The following is an 18,622-nucleotide window of genomic DNA, read 5'->3' as shown; positions in this document are numbered from 1 at the left end:
AATATATGTTGGGCCTTAGGCTTTGTCTGAGTATGCTAAGTGGTTCAAGGACAAATAAACAGTAATGAAGATGTAAGACTCAGAATTCCATAAGCAAGCTATGAATGAGAAGGTTGGGGAAGGTAGGACGAGGAGGAGTATCTCCTCGGCTAACTGAAGCAGAGATCAGAAAGTGTTTTCTATCATCCAGAGTGACATTCCAGGAAATTCTATTAATAAGGATATGCATTATGAACGTATAGGACAAATGGGTGCTAAGAAATATCTGAGAGAAAACTGCTACCATTGCATTGAATACTCTATAGCTAACTCTCTGGTCATATTAATGAAAAATTGATATCTAAATAGTACTTTTCAGCCTTACATCTACTCCCAAAGATTTCAGGAAGGGGCTGATGGGAAGACAAAGATCAACACTTGCAATCTAATGTACACATGGAAGGTGGAGATGAAAGAAGGAGGAGAATATAAAACAAAGGGAAGATCCTAAGAAAGGGGGATCGGAGAATTAAGAGAGAAAGACTGTAGCAATAAGAACTGTACTTGTAATCAACTTCAAAAATTATATACAAGAGCTGATCTCCTCGGACTGTGCCGAGGACAATTTTCTTTAGATAATACTAGTCTATTTTTACTATATTGTCATTTGGATCCACTATAATTGCTACCTAACTCATTAGAGCCTGGTTTTCCAACCCTCTTTCTACAAATTCATTGTATTGGGCTCTTTGGGCCTAGATCTTTTTAACTTTTGAGCTTAGGATTCAAATTGCATCCTTACAGCAGTCACATGCAAAGATTTGTTGGCTTCTTCCTAACAAAAGCTAATCCAGGTTGCACACTTTAATTTACGGAAAATACTAGAGCTACAAACTATTTTACAACATTTAAAAAAAAAAATGTTGTAGTGAGTAGTTATTGGTAAGTGAAAAAACGATGTTAGTGGTAGATCCAAATGAGAACTAGTAAGAATTGTTCACATCAACAGTTTATAAAAATGTTGTAAAATAGTTATGATTGTAGCACTACTTAATATATAAACTGATATTATTTTTTTTTTCTTTAATAAACATTAAAGTCATTGACATATTTTCTTAATTTGGCTAATGCCAACCAACCCTAAAATTTGGGCTAACGGGTAATGATTGCCAAACTTGGGGGTGTTAAACTGTATTTTACCCTCTTTCTAAAAGCAAAATAAATCCACAAATCGACAGCCACACTATAAATAAAGCACTTGTTAACAACTCTATTTTGTACCCACCAGACCAGTTATACAATTACAGAAACAAAATGAGTCCTTTAAAAATAAACGTATCACCATTGTTGTTGCTTGCAGTTTTTATAATTGTTACTACTTTCTCTATGGATATGAAAGCAGCAAACGGTGTGGAAATTCATGTCTATAATTATGTGAATGAGGGCAAAATTACAGTCATTTGTGCAACCACTGGGAGAAAGTTTCCTGCCTATGACATAGTCTATAAATCAGAAAAATACCATGTCAGTGCTGATACTCTACCAATCTCCTGCGATTTCCAATTTCAAGGGAAATCCCACTCGTTTGGTATTTTCGATCCAGAGAGGGACAAATGCAGTAATTGTGTTTGGTGGATTAGAGAAGTTGGTCCATGTTTTCAAGACAGTCTTGCTGGTGGTGAGCTGTGTTATCCTTGGAATAATTAAACTTGTGCTTTTCCATGGTGTGTTTTAATAAAGAAGATTCATCTACAATAGTGTTTTCCAGATTTTAGAAAGAAAAAAAAAAAATATATATATATATATATATATATATTTGGGATATTATGAATGTATGGTCTTGTCAAACAACAATTTCAACAAGATCTTTATAAATATGTATGTTTGAGTTTGGATGAATCATATGATAAGACCTAAAATAATCGGACAGGAACATGCCTCGTGAAATAGTTGTCACCGATTTGAGTTTGAGATGACTAATGCATTTGTGTCTAACTAGTAAGTTGCTCATGCGATGCATGAATAATGTTATAATGTTTTATGTATTTTTTTTTTTTAAGAATGTTGTATATATATTATACAATATTTGTTATAAGACTTTATTAGTAATGAGTTCATCATCTGTTTCTTCATCTTCAACGTTTGAAATTTGGTCCATCCCTATTTGTTCAATTTTTAAGCTATCATCACTTTTTTTTTTTTTATTACATCATTTGTGTTAATCACTAATAAATTGGCACTGGAAGATTATTGACTGGATCTTACAAAGTTTGGACTTGCGGATTTGTTGTGACTAAGATTTTGCATAAGTATTTGCATTCATATTAATTTTCAATGATGTAACAGTTTTTTGTAAATGTTTATATATTTTTTTGTTACTTTTGGAATATTGTAGCAAATGAATTAATATAGCCTATTGGATTGTGTATAAATTTCTTTCTTCCATACCTTTTTGCCATTTGAAAGTGCATCAAAAATCTTAGAAACTGTGTAATTTTCAACCAAAAAAAAACACCTTTAAGTTGAATTCAGCCAAACAAAGTAGAAAATGTATTTTTTTTTCCTAAAATTTTCTTCTAATCATGTGAGATTCTTTCTCCAATACCAATTTGCATATGAGGAATTTAATATATATTATGATCAATAGTTTTATAATAATTTATAACTTTTTAAAATAAGTTGACCACAGTTTCTTTTATAGCAAGGTCTCTTGCAAATTTATTTAGGATTTTCTCAACATCTCTGTCAAATATCAAAAAATTTTGTCAATTGAATAAAAAAAAAACTTCAATTTGAATCATGTATCTGAAGTAGCTTGCAATTGTATACATAGTAGTTATAGTGAGATAAATATATTATAAATATTTGGAGAGTATGTAGTTAATGTAAGTGTCTTTAACCTTGGGCTAGGGGGATTTGTTTTTGTTTCACATTTTGCACACCAAAATGATCCTAATTGTGTGTGTGTGTGTGTGTAAACACCGCATTTTGTACCCATTAATAAATTTTGGTCCCTGACCCCAGTGATGACCTTGACATATGTCAACCAAGGGTAATTAAAGAATTCACAATAGTTTGGAAGTAATCATAACTCAAAAGTGCTCAATCGCTTTGAAATCAATACTGAAAAATGACATTTGTTCACTATTTTGATCATAAATTTTGATCCACAAATAATTTTTGAGTTAGGTTTATTTCATTGGAAAGTAGACATCCTGGGCTTCAATTTGAACACAAATTTTGCCTAATTTTCACTTATATTGAGTGAGTTATGACTGTTTAAAGTTAGGCCAACTGGGCAGTCCGATTTTCTGGGTTTTAAAACTGTGGACCGACCCATAGACCCTTGAGCACGACCAGATATCATTAAACAGCCCTTAAAATCCTAATTTTTACTTATAAATACTCACGTTATGTCTCCAATCAAAACCCTAACTAGAGAGAGTCATTTTTTAGCTTCTATTTTCTCTAAAACCCTAATTCTCTTTTCTAAAACTCACACACAAACCCTAAGCACGTTTTTTACAAATTAAAAACCTCTCTTTAATTAGTTCTAAGGCAGAAACTATTTTCCAAAATTGATTTCTCAAAACCTTTTTCAATTAATAAAGTTTGTTCTTGAGTTGTGATTACCAAAACTATTGTGTTCTTTTGATTATTCTTGTCCTATCAATCTAATCTTTGTGTTGTAGGCACTGAAAGGTCAGTCAAACAAACTCTAAACTCATAATCTAAAACAAGGTGAGTGTTCTTTCCATGAACTCTTTCTTTGTTCAATAAGATTCACATGAGTTTCTTAACATAGTTTTTATATTTGTTTTATTTGATTTGTTTGATGTTCATGATTATATTTGATATGTATTAATCTAATTTTAGGTTGTTTATAATATGTTCTTCTTGTTCTTATATTGTTATTTCAATCCCTAGGTTAGTTTAACATGTTTATTGATTTAATGTAGTTTAGTTTAATCGTTTGTTTTGTGTCATGTTTTGTTGTTTATGTTGATGTTTTATGTTTTTGTTTTAGGTTAGTTTTGTTTTTTTAGGGTTTCTAACACACTTGTTTGATCTCACATGTTATATATGTTTGTTTGATTAAATCTCTAAAAATGTAGTTTTTTTTTTTTTTTTTTTGAATCTGTATTAAAGGCAGCGTACGCATACTTGAGTATGCACACGCACCCCGAATCCATATTAGGGTAAAATCTTGTTTTTATTATCTTTGATCATTTTCCATATGTTATTTGATTCTATTTGACTCTATTTTAGGTTAATTATTTAGGTTTAATTGCTTTCCATGTTTGTTTGAATCTTTTGCCATGTTTAGTTTATTTTACAACCTTTCCTTATGTGTATGTTTTAATTGTTATCTGATAAAAATGCAAAATGTCATATTTTTTCTCCCTTAATATTTAGTCTTTTATATTTATTTGGTGCCTAAGTGTACTCATTGTTCTTATAGTTTGATTTAGGATGCAAATGGAGGCATTAATACAAAACATAGTTAATTGGGTGATTCTGGACAGCTTTGACAACGCTTCGTAATCTAGGCATAACTCTCTCATCCAAGCTCCGATTGAGATTATTCAAGATGCTATGGAACACCAAGACAAAGCTCTACAACTTCATGTTTTGAGTTTCGAGAGATACGGGCTGCATCAAGGTCAAAATCGGGCTTGAAGTTCCTGCACCTGCACTGCTGACGTTTTGGAATGTTCCTTTACCTGAAATTCTAATACACGTATCTGATGTGGTTCATTTTTGGAAGCCTCTAGATCTGATGCACAAAATTTCCAGCTGAAAAACACCACTTTCCTAGTTGTATTAGGACTTTGTTTTATTTTTAATATTTTTCCTTAATTAGTTAGATTTGGATATTATTATTGAGAATATTTTTAGGAGATTTTGTAGGCTTGGGAAAGGGGGAATTAACGTGTAAAAGGGGGAGGAGAAATCAGAATTACACACACGCCTCTCTCTTCCCTCTCCTGTGATTTTTTTCCTTTGAGTTTTCATCATGGCCTTGCGTGGCTAAACTTTTATACTTGGTCGAAGGAAACTGAAGCCTCGAAATCAATAAAACTGTGAGATCTAATTTGTTTTTATTGTTCGATTTATGCTTTGAATATCAGATGTTCTTCTGTGCTTATTTTCATGATTGTCTTGTTTAATTACTAGGAGGCCTACTAGTTTATTGTTCGTTGCAATCTACTGCTAGGTTAGATATCAAATTCATAATTGTTTGATCTCTCTAACTTGTGAAGCAACCAAGATTTAATGATTTACTACGTTAGAAATTATTAGATCTTAGGAAGAATGCTCAACTAAATTAAATGCAACCGCTTGTGTTTGTGTTATTTAGTTTCATTGATCTCTCTAATTCTTAAGGCTGTTACTAGATTAAACCTTTAGCACTTGTCTTGGGTTGTTTAGTAGGTAGGGTTTATTAGATCGCTTGTTTTCTAATTAACTATGACTAAGAAGAGATAGGAAAATAGTTCCAACGGTGAATATTCAAAGTGTGAATTGATATATACTTGCATCAATGATCAGTTGTAAAATTCCAATGGTGGATGTTGACTTGGACCAAGGTTTGTTCTCTTGATTGATTTCGATATTTTAATTTGAATTGTTCCTTAATTGTTTTTCTTAAAATTGTTAGTTTATTTGATTTTCTTTCCTTCTGTGTTTTATTTAATTGTCAACTTGCCATGTTTATTTTATTTTGTTTGTTTGTGTTTGATTTGTTTCCTTTTATATTGTGATATATTTCTAACATGTGTGTGTTATTTCCTTAAGTGCATGATGTCTGTTTAGGATAAGGATTAGGACTCTCTTAATAAAATCTTTAGTTAAATATGACCTAGAAACACATAATGGAGGCCGGCCCACAAGCCAAGCAGTCTTGGGTGCTTAACACCCAAACTCTGGACCCATAATCTGGTACATGGAACCATGTATGTAAGTGATTGGCCCAAAAGGCCCAATATGGTTCCTAGACCTAAACTAGGTGATGACTCCATTAGTCCACAACGTGGTTTGACCTTCCACAAATTATGCACGAAATGTAATATCAACCCATCGTTGTATCAATGTTGCTTATTGTTGCAATACTGTAGCAGGTCACATCCTACATTGAACTTTGAAGTTAGTATGTATGAATTGAAATTGAGAAAAAAGGAAGACACGTTTTCATGAGAATGAGAATTTCTAGAAATATCATCTACATGCGGGAGAGGAGGAAGAGAGTTTGTAAGTGGGTAAGAGTTTTAGCTTTGATCTACATGTGAAAAGGGTTAGACCTGGGTCATAATATGTAAGGTAATAACTGAGCTTGAGTTTTTCATAAGTTTTGGTCTATTTTTAAAAGGAAATCCATTTTGCAAAGAATAACATTTGGTCTAATTGTTAAAAATAGCAAAGAAGTCACTATGATCTATTGGGTAACAATTTAAAAAAGCTGAAAACACCGTTTTGATCCCTACATTTTAGGGTCACAATCAATTTGGTCCCTAAATTTTGGTAGCAATTAATTTGGCCCATGTTATTTTCAACTTACAATTAATTTGATCCCTGCCTTTAACTCACTAACAGAAAATGCTTTTATGTCTAACGATGTGCAATATTGGCATGTTTAATGCTAATGTGTCTAAATTTTAGGGGTCCCCGTTAGCAATTAAATGGTAAAAGAAGCTACATCAACATTTTTATTATTATTAGATGGCAAAAGAAGTCACATTAGCATTTATATATATCTTTTTACCCATTTTTTCATTTTCTTTATTATTATTATTTAATTTTCTTACCATTTCTTAGTTACCAAACATATTTTCATTTTAATTTTCAATTTTCTTTTTTTTACTTTCTTTGCAATTTCTTGGTAGCCAAACTGCATACTTGCAATTTGATTCACCACCACTGATCATAAAGTAACACCAGCCCAACAATTCAAAACCACCACTGACCACAATCCATATCCAAAAAACTCGAATTACCCCCAACCCACAGTCCAGCACTACCACCTGTCGACACCTCGCGGCCACTCAACCACCCATCGCAACAACACTTGCGCTTCTCCCTCCTTTCGAGAAGAGAGGGGGGGGGGTGCAAGCATGCACTTGCATGTGAAGCTCAGAGCTCGGGTGTTGAGGTGTGTCATACCTCGAGTGTGTGACTGGAATATGAGTCGATTTTAATGAAATTACCAAGGGTAAGTGAAGTCGCCACCAATCATTGGGTTTTTCTAAGGTGTGATTGGTCACATGACTCTATTTGATTTTATTACAGATCCTAGGCTAAGAAAAATGTCGTTTTTCCTAATTTAATATGGATGGATAAAAAGTCTTGATTCTTGAGTTTGGACGTCTAGTTACGTGTGGGGAAGGTGTTAGGCACCCCATAGTGCTTGTCCAAGGACAGTTGTTTTGGTAAAATTGTAATTTTTAGACATTGGCAATTGAAAACAAGCTATTGGCATTAGCTTATGGGGCTTTAAATGTGTTGGGCTTTGAGGTTTGATTTTGGAATGAGTATGGTCCTAGTCAATGCTTTCTCAGTGCGTTTCGAATCGATGCCAAATTTCCACGGTGAAAATCCAATAGCATTTCGACTTATTTTCGTGGCAGAAATCTAGCAATGCTTTGCCTCAAGTGCATCATAGCACATAAAACACTGTTCTCACCAAGTTTTTGCTGTGAAAATACGTCAATAGGGTGTCTCATTTTCACAGTAAAAATCCGGTAGAGTTTTGTGTTTGTGCGCTATGGCAAATGGACCGATTTATTATTTGCATTATTATTTTACTATCATAGTTTACCATAAATGATAGAGAATTATGAAAGTTACGGTAAAGTTTAAAGGAAAAATAATATTTGTTAAAATAAAAAGAGAGAAAGAGAGAAAATAAAAGAAAAAGTAGTAATATATTAGCAAAGAAAATTTTAATGTACAAAATTTAATTGATAAATATGGTGCTAATATTTCAATGTCACCAAGGCCAACATTGTCAAACCACATTAAAACCCATGGCCGTGGTGAGAAAAGAAAACCATTAAATGAAGCGTTATAAAAGACTCCTAATCCTAATGGGGCTTAGTGAAGTAATAATGATAAACACAGTTATGTAAATTTTGTTAGCCTCATGACACTCTTGACTGTATTAATAGTTCACAAATGCATAATATTATTGAACATACGCATAAGACTTAAATTAGGATGAATGAAAAATTATGACATTAAAAAAAAAAAAATAGCCTTTGAGCATGCGCAATGTATGGGTGGTGAGGCTAGTATTTTATAAGTGGGTTAAAAAATTAAGAAAGGTTCACTATATTTCTCACCTCTGAAAAAGTCTCCAAAATGTTAGACCTATAAAAATTCAATCAATTGAAAATCATAAACTATTTGTGTGATGACACTTTAATTTTTGTAACCCAATATCCTATATACTAAATTGTAAACATTAGCCACTTAATCTCCCACATGGTCACACACCAAAAAAATCTCTTCTACTTTTTTTTGTATATGTGTAGAAAATGGCAAGTATATTAGACTAAACCGAAATAGAAATTGTTTGTTTGTTTAGACCCCTGTACACTTAGATTGTTTAACCTAATTAATTAACCAAGTTGATACTTAGGTTTATTATTCAAATCTAGGTTAAACACAAACAATCATATCACTAAGTGCAGAATAGTAAAGAAGACAAGCGATATAATGACCTAGGAAAACCAATAAAACCGTCCAGTTTCAAGGTAAAAAACCTAGGGAGGATTTACCCTAAACTATCCTTAAGGCAACAAATTCACTATATAGAATGGAAGTTTTATAATAGATTTTTTTCCTAAATTTAATGCTACCTCTTATAGTACTTACTCATGTGACCACACGCAACTCTGAATCCATAGACTCTTCTATCTGAATTTGTCGAACACAAACACCCACGTTTGTGACTCTAAGATCCCACTCAAGGGTTTAAATCATCAGCTATGTATGATCTTGTAGTGGCAACTTTATATCTACCAGTTTTAATAATGTGTAGATGGAATTCTGATAGTGAATTTGAAAGGAGAAGGCACAGTACCTTTTAAATCTCAAAAGAGCACCTCCAGAGTCTCTCAAAACATGTCTTAAGGTTTCCTTTAAATACTAAGAGAATTAGATTTGAAATCCTAATCACTTAATGGGCTAATGGGCTTTAATTAAATTCTGCAGAAATGCATCTCAATTTGTCGAGCCTTGTTTACAATCGGTTGAACCTAACATGTTGCAAATTTCCTGAACCTACAGATTCATTTTTCTTGTATTCTGACTTACAACATTGTAAGGGGCTAATTTAGTAGCCCAGCCCAAGTTAGACAGGTAGTGACTATATGGTGGCCCAATACAATTAATTTGTAGAGGTAGGTTATCAAGGTCAACCTTTCAAGCCTTGTTGGTTTTGTTAAACGATTTAAAAAGAGATCAAATGCTAAAGTTATTAGATTTAAGAGAGAATAATAGTAAGAAAGACAAAGATTTTCCATATCAATTCTTCCTCGACTCTGTCCAAGGATCACTAGTACATATAATATTCTCTTCTCAGTTATAAAGTTCTTAATTACACTTTATACTTCTCTCCTTTCTTTTTCCTCTCCCCCACTTTTGGAGGAGTCCATTTTCCTTATATAGTTACCTAGATTGCATCTCAGCCCTCAACTTAGACAGCCACTAATCTTCACTTGGATACTTGTTCCATCAAGGCCTTGTTGGAGGTGGTAGAATATGCTGCAAGCTGTAAGGGCACTGTTCAAGGGTCATTCTGCCATTAATGCGGTTAACTAAGTTGGTGCAGTGCATTGAATGCAGAGGTGATGGGTACTTTACCTGGGAACTTCCCCTTTCTTTACTTGCACGTCTCTCTTTCCCTCGTCGACTCCCAGCATTGTGGACTTGATGGTCAATCTCTAGTCCCCCGAGGAGTACTTGTCCCTCCGGCTCTTCAGGCATACCGCTCTCCTCGATTTCGCAGACAATCTTATCTTGATTGATCTGAACTTGTCCTGACATATAGTTGGGACGTATTGCCCCTTGGGCCGATTCTATTCTATGGTTCTCCCTCTTCGGTTCCTCATCCCCCACAAGCACCTTGAGTATTGTCTAATCATACCTATAAACTTAGGAATCTATAACTAGACAAGTTTATGTTCACAGTTTGCCAATTATTCTAAACGTTTAGAACCTAATTAACATAAATAAATCTATTACAAACGTAAGCTGCCTTGTCAAGCGTAAGAAAATTCTCCACCACAGGTAGTGAGTGATCTAAAAGTACAAAAGAGAGTCTAGGCTAGAGCTAGACTTTGCCATTGCATCAGCACACTAGTTCACTTCCCAATAGATGTGCTCAATCCGAGCCCTGAGAATGACCATCAATAGGTTCCTGCACTTATTGAGGAAAGGTTCCAAGAGATGGTTAGTAGTTGAAATGTGTTTGGAACTAGCTTATAAGTTAGTTTTTTGCTTTTTAGTTTTTATGTATAGATTTTTAAAATCCCACTTTTCTTACTTTTTCAAAGTTTAGCATACTTTCTGCAAAAAAAAGTTAAATAAACTAACAACAAATAAGGCATCAATTTCAAAAATAAGATTTTCAATTCCTATATCTGAAGCAAGATTGAGCCCATCTCTCAAGGCCCACTACTCATTAAGACAACTATTGGTGCAATCCAAGCCTCTAGAGAAGCCCCGAACCCAATTCCCATCACTGTTGCGTCTTAGGCCACCACCTCATGCTCTGCCTGGGTTTCCAAGAGCTGATTTTTTGGAATTAATTAAAGAGTAAACCAACACTTAGGTGTTATTTTACAGGCTACCGGGAACACAGCTTTCGACTTTTCAGGCTTGTTAAACGGGCCCAAGGCAAAGTTTTCTGTTGCCTTTTTTTTATTTTTTTTTATTTGAGAAACACACACATATAGGGGAAGGGGATGAGAGATTTCTGCAGCCTTGTTAACACATGAAAAGGGATTAGAGGAGTTAGGAGTGTAGTCAGTCCGCAAGAGGCATAGAAAAGGAATTGACCAAGGATTGGGGTGTGCCAAGCTTTTCCCAAAAAGCTTTAGCATGTATTCAATCACGTAGCACATGAAAAACAGATTCAGATTGTTCCAAATCAGCTTTAGCATCTCTCTCCTTCTTAAAACCAAAATCGAAGTTGAAAATTTGATATAAAAGGCCTCACATAAATTTATTACCTTAAACCCTAAACTATATCGAGTTGGCCTTCCTAGCAAGACAACTTTTAATTTTGTGATCATTATCAATTATAAAAAAAATATTTATGACCTGTATTTCGCATAGATTGTTGGTCATACATGAACCCTCTTCCACTCTTAATGGTATAAATGAACAGAAAATTAAAGTCAATGAAGTTAATAGTCTGGACCCAACCCATTATCAACATACTCGTTTTGGATTAGTCCAGACCAAAATTTCTAACAAAAAATTCAGTGAGAGAGAAAGAGAGATCTTTTTTTTTTTTTTTTCTTTTCTTTTTTTCTTTTTTTTTTGAGAAAAGAGAGAAAGAGATCTTTATTCACAAAATTCTATACTTTTGCTTAAATAAAGGACCGTAAGTTGTTGAAAATAAGCAAGATAATGGAAGGTGTACCACCCCATTGAGGACCATATCAATATTCTCAGTCAACTAAGAATCACTGGAAACCTACTTTTCTTTGAGGGTAGTTCTTAAAATTTGATTAGTAAAATAGCTTTGAGAGAGATTATATGATATTTGCTTCTAAATTTGATAGGTAGTGAAGGTAGTCTTTCCTGTATTTATAATTAGAAATATGGTGGGTACGTAGTGATGTGGTTGGTCTATAGCATCATCTGTTTGAGGAACTTATGATATTTTTTAAAGCGTTGCCACTACATATTCTGATCTCTTTTGGCTCTTTAGAGTCAAGTCATCAACTGGTCCATCACCATCTAGGATTAGGCAAGTGATTCTAAGGTAGCTCTAGGCTCTAGCTCTCTAAAGCTGCACAAGTTCTTGGCCAGTTGACTACAAAATGCACCATAAAAAGCATGTCACAACAACCAAGTTATGGTAATTAATATGGGTTTTGTTCTTTTTTTCATTAATTTGTTACTTGAAGAAAATTATAAAGCAATTTATTGAAAGATTTCTGTCACCCTTTCAGTGATATTTAACCTTTTCTTTTGTTAATAAGAAATAATTAATTAAGATATACTTCTTATAAATCTAGATGCCTGTTGGACTTTGATGCTTACTTGATATTTTGTCTTACATGTTGATCAACCAATTAGTTACAGTAGATTAGATAAAAGTTGAACTTTTCAATCCACTTATAATTTTGTTCCCTTTTTTTAATTCTTTCTCTTTTTAAATTTATTTAAGAAACTAAGAAAAAATTAAAGGCAAAAATACAATTTTAGTCCCTATATTTTACTGCCAATGTTAACTTAGTTCTTAAATATTGATAGTAATTTTCAAATTGCAGTTTATTTGATACCTATCAACAATTCATTAATAAAAATTGACCGTATGTAAAAAATAATAGAAATTAAATTGATAATAACTCCAAAATGTAAGAATGAAAATGACATTTTTGCCAAAATTAAATTATGATTAAAATGCACTTTGGATGTGCATTTAGCCAACATCTCAATTGGAGTTTCAGAGAAATTCCTCTTCACATGATATTGTGCTTTACACTGTCATATTCCATCTCCTTTCTTTTTCTTTATGAGTTTCCAAGAAACACCATATAAAATACTTTAATTAAAGAGAAATTGCTTAACAAGCGTCAGCTGCCTAATCCATGTAATGTAAGCATCAGTGAGCTTTTTTCCGCATCACCAAAATTAAATTCATTATTTCTCAGTAATTATGCTTCACTCACGAGGTTACTAGTCAGCTCTCATGTGAAAACCAATTATAAGAAAGGGATTTGTCAATATGCTTTGATGACATTTTAATTTTAAATTTTGAAATATGGAAGGATATGGGATGTATAATACTATGAAGCTGGTGGAGTAGAAAGTTCCTTTTATGATTATATAAGATGGAAACTAATTTGTAAGCCATTCTGATTTGCCTGCCACAATGTTACATCCTCCAGCACCATGATAGTTGTTTGTACGTTTTTTTTAACAAACACTAAAACTTAGATATATTTAGTTCCTAAAGTTTAGTACATAAACGATTTTAGTACCTAAAATTTAAAATAATCAATTTTTAAAAGGACCAAAATAGATCATTTTAAGTTTCTTAGGGACTAAAAATAAGCAATTTAAGTTTCTTAAGGACTAAAGACAGTTACTTTAAAATTCAGGGACTAAAAAGAAACACTTTAAAATTCATGGACCAAAATAACTTACGAGCTGAAATTTAAGGATTGACCGTGTATAGAATTAACTTCGTCACCCTTTGTGCGATAGTCACTTCACAAATATATGTGTTTGTGGGGTGTTAGGCACAAAGACCGGGGTTTTAATCTCCAGAAAGAAGCTTCATATACATATACACTTAAATTAGGTTAAAGTAAAATTTTTATCTTGTATAAAAAAAATATAAATAAATAATTGCATTGAAATTGATAGTTTTTTTTAAAAATAAAATAATAAATACAACTATATGTTTGAATTTGATTGAAGAACCTAATCTACAATACCAAATAAATTGTACTTAAGTTTTTTTTATTATCAAATAAGAGATATGGATTTGAATCTCAACTATATTAAGAATTTGTTAAGTTCTAAATATTTAGTCATAAATGTTTAGGTTCTAAATATGTTCTATGTTGGCAAACCAAGAACAAAAACTTGTCTAGAAGTAAATCTTAGTGTCTTTGAAGTGTTCTGGACATTGCTCAAGTTGATACAAGTCAAGATTCAAAAACATATAAGTTGCAAAAGGAAGAATTCAAAATTTGTCAAGCTCAATTGAACAAAGAGAAGGCTCGACCGATCAAATTGCGAATCTACAAAATTTTAAAGAATGTCCAATAGCCCGTGAAACATTTAGAGTTTGAGTCCAACACTGCTAAGTATAAAAGAAAAACTCTAATACAAGTTTTTCAAGTCATGAAATTAGTTACTCTTGTGAGATTTATGAGGTTTTATACTTTCTAACTCTATCAAGCACCTATCGGAGATCAAACTCATATTGCTTGTACCAAGGGAGTAAAAGTTGCAATCAAGTTTCAACTATCAAGTGTATTGAAAACCAAGACATGAACTGGAGGTTCATGTGAGAGTAAGTCCAAGATCAAAGAAGTCTGAGGAGTTCAAAGCCCAATTTGGTAACTATAAGGACTCAATTCGTAACGACCCCAAAATGATGTTGGGTTCGTACATTAAAAGGCCCAAACAATAAAATTTGTAGAGCGTGGGTTTGAAAGGCTAGGCCTTAGTCACCGGACGGTAGTTAGTCGTGGTGTTCATACAGAACTAAACCATATTCGCTCGAGAAGTCTATCTCCTCGATACGGTTTGGAAGGCTCTGGTTCTTGGCCTTTTTTCCCAGCCCCTTTTTCTGGACCGCTTACTTCTCCTTTTATATTGGCCTTTACCCCTTCCTCCAACGTCCACGTGTAGGTCCAACTTTCCAATGCTGATACTTGTCCCATCAGCCCATACCCAAAGTGGTTGGGGGTGGTTGTAAAAGCTGAAAAGCATTGCTTTGTTTGGCGCAGAGTATTTAATTGCAGTAATGGCAGCCTTTCTTTTGTCCTTTGTAGCCATATTGTCCAGGGGTTCTTTCTTTATCAACGTGGATATTTTAGGTTTTTCCCAAAACTGTTCCTATACCATTCTGACCCTTTCCTTTAGGAGGGCCTTGGGGAAGCCGAGGACAGAATCATCCTCGGCTATGTTTCAAGGTTACTTGGACTTTTATTGTATGTCCTCGACTATATCCCACCTCGGCTCGGGCCTTGGGCCCTAAGGTAAAATGGGCCAAGGTCACAATTTCTTTGGCCCCACAATAGCCCCTCAAAATCCTGCTGCCCGACCTCTTGGTCGGGGAGGAGGGTTTTGGTGATGTCGGGCCTGTATCATGGTTTGCCCAGCTTTGTCCTTCATTAATATCGGTGTCTTTTAGTTTGCCTGGGAAACGCTCCCGGTCATGAGACATTCCTTTAGTTTTACTCACGTCACGCCTCTGCCGTTTCAGTGTACGAGGCGCGTTTTTAATAAGCTCCTTTCACGAGGCGACGCCCATTCAACGGTTGTAAACGGTATTGAGAATTGAGCGGGAATTATCTCGTTTTGAGCTTTCCTTGGAAATCTGTACAGGTTAAATGCCACCAGTCTTGCCTTCCGTATAAGAAGCAAGGCAGGAGGTCACTTCCTTCACGCACAGACCCTTCAGTCTTTCTAAAGTCCTAAACCTCCAACTACACTCAAATTTTTCCTTATCAGCATAATCAAACTTTAGAGTGTGATATGTTTGAGGCAAAAGTGGAGGTGAAGGAACCACATCCTCTCCAGAAGCACCGGGTCCCTCCGAAACTTAAGATTGCTCGGTCAAGGCAGGGTTGGCAGAGACTCAAGATATTTTTCCTCTTCCTTCAGCCAAAATCCGAAGCAGGTGTTAATCGCATCAAATTTTTGGTGCTACGGAGCTGGGGTTGCTCATCACAGTACCATCTGCTTTCTTTCGAGCATAGCTAATATGGCACCTACGTGATAGGAGTCAGGGCTAACGCAGGGATTAAGCATCCATGCTTCTTCCTCTCTTCCTTCACTGGTGCCTCCTTTCGCCTCCTCTTCTTCTTCTTTCCCATCACCGGATCCATCCTGGTGCTTTTACTTCTTCCTCTTCTTCTCCTCATCCATCAAAGGGGGTCACTCTGTCATACATAATCGCTACTGGAGTAGAGTTTAGAAAGATTTGTCGTTTCCTTGTATCTTTTTATTTTTGCTTTTATAATTAGCTTCCTGTATAGGCTTGTTTAAACCCCTCATTGTACGCTGTACTACTTCTTTATATTAATAAAAGTTGACATTATTTTATTCTATGTATTCCTTCTTTTCTGCAATAGTTACGCTGTGAATGGGTGTGCTATTATAAGATTATTTTCTATTTATTTTTTTATTTTGAACGATACTTAGGGCCGAAACCCTTGTTAAGAAAAAGATATTATTCTGAGCTTATTGAAACTATTCGGCACAATAATGCCAACCTGAAAAAGGTTACATACCCAAGACTAGCCGAGATGACAGCTGAATGCTCGATACCGTGTAGGAGGTAATTATCCAAGGATGGGTAACCCAAAATGAACTGCTCATACGGGTCGCTATGTATTAAGGTGCTTCGCCACCTTCCTAATAACCTTCATAACCTTAGCCATTTTTGGCATCCAGTCCAAGGACTGAAGTACGTCCATACTGAACTTTAAACGCTCATTTGCATCAGTTCCCTTAGAACTGAGGATCTGAGGACAGGTCGGGATCTTCATTCCGTTTAGGACTTAATCCGACTTTCAGTAAATAATTTTCCCGTAGGTCTGAGCAATCTAGAATTCTCCTTAAGTGATTGGTTTCCCCATAGGTTTGAGTCCGAGGACCATGCAATACCTTGGTTCTATCCAAAACTTAGCATTTTTTAAGTAGTTGGTTTCCCCATAGGTTTGAGTCCGAGGACCATGCAATACCTTGGTTCTGTCCAAAACTTAGCTTTTTTTAATAGTTGCTTTCCCCATAGGTTTGAGTTCGAGGACCATGCAATACCTTGATTCTATCCAAAACTTAGCATTTTTAAGTAGTTGGTTTCCCCATAGGTTTGAGTCCGAGGACCATGCAATACCTTGGTTCTGTCGAAAACTTAGCTTTTTAAGTAGTTGGTTTCCCCATAGGTTTAAGTCCGAGGACCATACAATACCTTAGTTCTGTCCAAAACTTAGCTTTTTTAAGTAGTTGGTTTCCCCATAAGTTTGAGTTCGAGGACCATGCAATACCTTGGTTCTGTCCAAAACTTAGATATTTCTTTAAGTTTGGAGAGATTAGCCCCTCGGCCAAGCCCCTAGAACCATCCACGCTATTGACGCTTCGAAGTGTAGCCCCTAATAGAAAAGCGTAGCCCCTAATGGAACCTTATGTTAAGGCACTACAACGGGCTGTTGGAAGTGATGGGGGGACTTTCTCAACCCACCGCCTGTGCCAACACACAAGCCTTCCCACAGACAGCGCCAATTGTAAGGACTCAATTCGTAACGACCCCAAAATGACGTTAGGTTCGTACGTTAAAAGACCCAAACAATAAAATTTGTAGAGCGTGGGTTTGAAAGGCTAGGCCTTAGTCACCGGTCGGTAGTTAGTCGTGGTGTTCATACAGAACTAAACCATGTTCGCTCGAGAAGTCTATCTCCTTGATACGGTCTGGGAGGCTCTGATTCTTGGCCTTTTTTCCCAGCCCCTTTTTCTGGACTGCTTACTTCTCCTTTTATACTGGCCTTTACCCCTTCCTCCAACGTCCACGTGTAGGTCCAACTTTCCAGGGCTGATACTTATCCCATCAGCCCATACCCAAAGTGGTTGGGGGTGGTTGTAAAAGCTAAAAAACATTGCTCTGTCTAGCGCAGAGTATTTAATTGCAGTAATGGCAGCATTTCCTTTGTCCTTTGTAACCATATTGTCTAGGGGTCCTTTCTTTATCAACGCGGATATTTTAGGTTTTTCCCAAAACTGTTCCTATACCGTTCTGACCCTTTCCTTTAGGAGGGCCTTGGGGATGCCGAGGACAGAGTCATCCTTAGCTATGTCTCAAGGTTACTTGGACTTTTATTGTATGTCCTCGTCTATATCCCACCTCGGCTCGGGCCTTAGGCCCTAAGGTAAAATGGGCCAGGATCACAATTTCTTTGGCCCCACAGTAACTATGTTAGATTTATTATGAATTGGTATTCTTAAATGTAAATCTCAATTTAATATAATGGATTGTTCTCTTGGGATAGTTCCCCCAAGTTTTTTACCTTAAAACGAGTTGTGAGGAATGTTTAACCTAGATCTAAATAATTAACCTAAGTAACAACTTGGCTAATAAATTAGGTTAAACATATTGTGTTTTCCAGAGATCTAAATCTTTACCGAGAAAATTGTTGTCTTAACCTAATAAAAAAACATTAATAAGATGAGGGGGTAATAAGTTTTAATCCATGGTATCTAAAAAAGATTACATTAATTATTGATATAAATTTGTTACAAAAATCATATATCAAATACACTCGAAAAATTCCTTCTCAATTCATAAAGGCGATGGCTTGGGGGGAAAAAAGTGAACCCAATATATATACTTATCCTAGTTGACTAGATTCCTTACCATGGAGACCTCCTAAACCAACAATGAGGAAACAAGAGCTGAGGTCGAATATATGTACGCCATCAAAGTGGACAAAGTTTATGTCATCAAAGGTTATCTATACAGAGGTAAGCACTTTATGCACCTAGCCAAATCACGATAATTTGGTAATTTCTTGGTATATATCGTTTCATATAATAAGACAAGTTTTTTTTTTATTAATTAAAAAAAGGAAATATCTTTTCCAGTTTTTATCACACTATTTCACTCACTATCTATATATGAAACACCATTATCCTCATAAATGATAAATCCCAATAAACAAATAGTGTGGTG

The sequence above is a fragment of the Quercus robur genome, chromosome 1 (genome assembly GCF_932294415.1).
Source record: "Quercus robur chromosome 1, dhQueRobu3.1, whole genome shotgun sequence".
In the NCBI taxonomy this organism is placed as follows: domain Eukaryota; kingdom Viridiplantae; phylum Streptophyta; class Magnoliopsida; order Fagales; family Fagaceae; genus Quercus; species Quercus robur.
The sequence above is the reverse complement of the archived record's forward strand: the minus strand, read 5'-3'. Positions refer to the sequence as shown.